Source organism: Physeter macrocephalus, chromosome 7, assembly GCF_002837175.3.
Source record: "Physeter macrocephalus isolate SW-GA chromosome 7, ASM283717v5, whole genome shotgun sequence".
Taxonomy (NCBI): domain Eukaryota; kingdom Metazoa; phylum Chordata; class Mammalia; order Artiodactyla; family Physeteridae; genus Physeter; species Physeter macrocephalus.
The window spans coordinates 97,817,385-97,819,913 of NC_041220.1; positions in this window are offsets into that span (position 1 = coordinate 97,817,385).

The following is a 2,529-nucleotide window of genomic DNA, read 5'->3' on the forward strand; positions in this document are numbered from 1 at the left end:
TTGATTGATTTGCATATATTGAAGAATCCTTGCATCCCTGGGATAAATCCCACTTGATCATGGTGTATGATCCTTTTAATGTGTTGTTGGATTCTGTTTGCTAGTATTTTGTTGAGGATTTTTGCATCTATATTCATCAGTGATATTGGTCTGTAATTTTCTTTTTTTGTAGTATCTTTGTCTGGTTTTGGTATCAGGGTGATGGTGGCCCATGTACCTTTTTATCCTTAGATAATGTTATGCAGTTAGATAAGGGTTAGGACCTATTCATGCATTATATTTAGGAATTGTCAATTGGTTAAAACATGTGAATAATTAGAGGTTCAATATCTTTTGGGGTTATTTTTTTCAAACCTAAAAGAAGTACGTATATTTCTTTGATTGTCTCTATATTATCCTGTCTATGATATATTCTCTCATATAACAATGTATGATGCTCACGCTATGCACATATATCTAATGGGGAAGGGGTCTGAGAAGGCAGATACAGCACAAAGTTATCTTGCCATCAGGAAAACAACATAATGCAGAAAGCATATCTTTATAGTCATTACATAGAATTTTTAATCTATAAGGGAAATTGCAAGTTCTAGTCTTTTATGTATATAGATAAAATGGCTGGAGCTCAGGGAGGAAAGGAGATGTGCACAAAATCCCAGAGCTACTTAGTGGCACGGTTGGGACTCTTTTCACTTGTGCAACATCAGAGAAATACAGAAAAAAGTGGAATTTTAGAAAGCTTTTCCTACAACCACCTAATTTTAAAGAGGGATAATTAAGGACTTAGAGTGATCCAATATTTTCCTCTAGCTCACATTGCCTTCTAGAATTTGTCTGGAATTAGCAGCCAGAACTCCTATATCCCAGTCATTATATTTTCTTCTGCAAGAAAAAGAAGTTACTTTAGCTCTCATCTACTCTACAGTCATTACCAGCAGTACCAAAGAAGAGCCTGACCCAATACTTATGCATTATTCAAATATCAATCAAACTCTAATTTTGTTCTTACCAGGGAAGAAGAACAACTATATATCAAGCATACCGTCCCATTATTTCTTGATTGGTTTCATCACCTTTCCTTTTTTCAAAATTTCTCTGAGACTCATCCATTTTATTCATTTTCCTGTAAAACAATGATCTATGACAAAACCAATGAAAGGCTTAAAATTTCTAACTTATATATAGCATTGATTATATGTATTTTTATGGGTGCATGTGTGTGAGAGGATCTTACATAAGATATTTTCCTAAGATATTGAAAACTACAAAAGGAATTTTTTGCCTATTTTAAATCTTGATTGATTGACATAGGCTAAGGTAGCCATTTGACTTATTTTTCACATTAACAGGGGAGGACAGTATATCTAGAAGTGCTAACAGGTGGATGAGCCTGGATTTCCATAAAAATAAAGCAGGATAGGCCCTGTGGTGTAGTGGAACATGCATGATATAAAATATTCAGTGTATGTGTTCTAGTTATATTCCTGCATGAAATTAGCTCAAGTATCTAGAACAAGTCCTTCTGTGATTCCGAATGTCAATCTCTTCATAACTCAATAAAGGAGTTCATGGGAATTAATCCCTGGGAATTAATCTTTAACCCTTGGTAATATCCCTCAAACTTTCCCACAGGTCTCTTTCTAAAAGACTGTCAAATTCTTATCAAAATCCTTTGAATGGTAAGCAAGTGATGCAAAGACAGAGTAAGGTTGAGACCATATACATCAAAGAGGCAGTGGTAGATGGAGACTCATCCTGTGGTGGGCACAGTTCCTGCCCAATGTCTGGAGGTGCCTGGTCTTTGCCCACATCCTAACATACTGTCTGTGATGAGGCCTTGAATATACAATCAGAAGACTTCCTTTTTGCTTCAGAGACAAGCTGATTAAGATAAATGATCATTATGATATATGACTGGGTGTTTGTAATTGAGGAGAAATTTTGAAACCATCAATCAGTTTTAGAGAGAAAAGAATACCAGACAAATTAATGCCTATCAATTAAAAGCCAAACTCCTTTTTTGTTGTTGAATGTGAACTGTGTTTTGTTGCAAAAAATGAGGAAAACAAATGATTTGATTTGAGAATCAACTCCTTTGTTTATACCATCCATTATCTCTGACATTATCCGCTGGAAAACCTTTGCTCTTAGGAATGTGCTGATTTCAGATCATGTTACTAATCTGCTGAGTACTCTGCCAATGGCTTTCCAGTACAATCTTCCCTTCCTATGGACATGGAGGCCCTCTGAGATCTGGGCTTTGCTGCCTCAGTTATAATTTTATGTATCTCCACCTCAGTGTTCACTATGCTCCAAGACCACAGGTCTCTCTTATTCCCTCAAACACCCCAAGCCCCTTTCCACATCAGAGACCTTGGGCTAGCACCTTCTGCCCAGAATGCCACTCCCTGAGATGTCTGCCTTGCTGATTCCTCCTAGTTATCCAGGTTTATGTGCAAATGTCACATTCTCAGAGTATCTTCCCTTGTTTATCTCATCCAAATTAACACTTTCTTCCTGTCTCCCCTT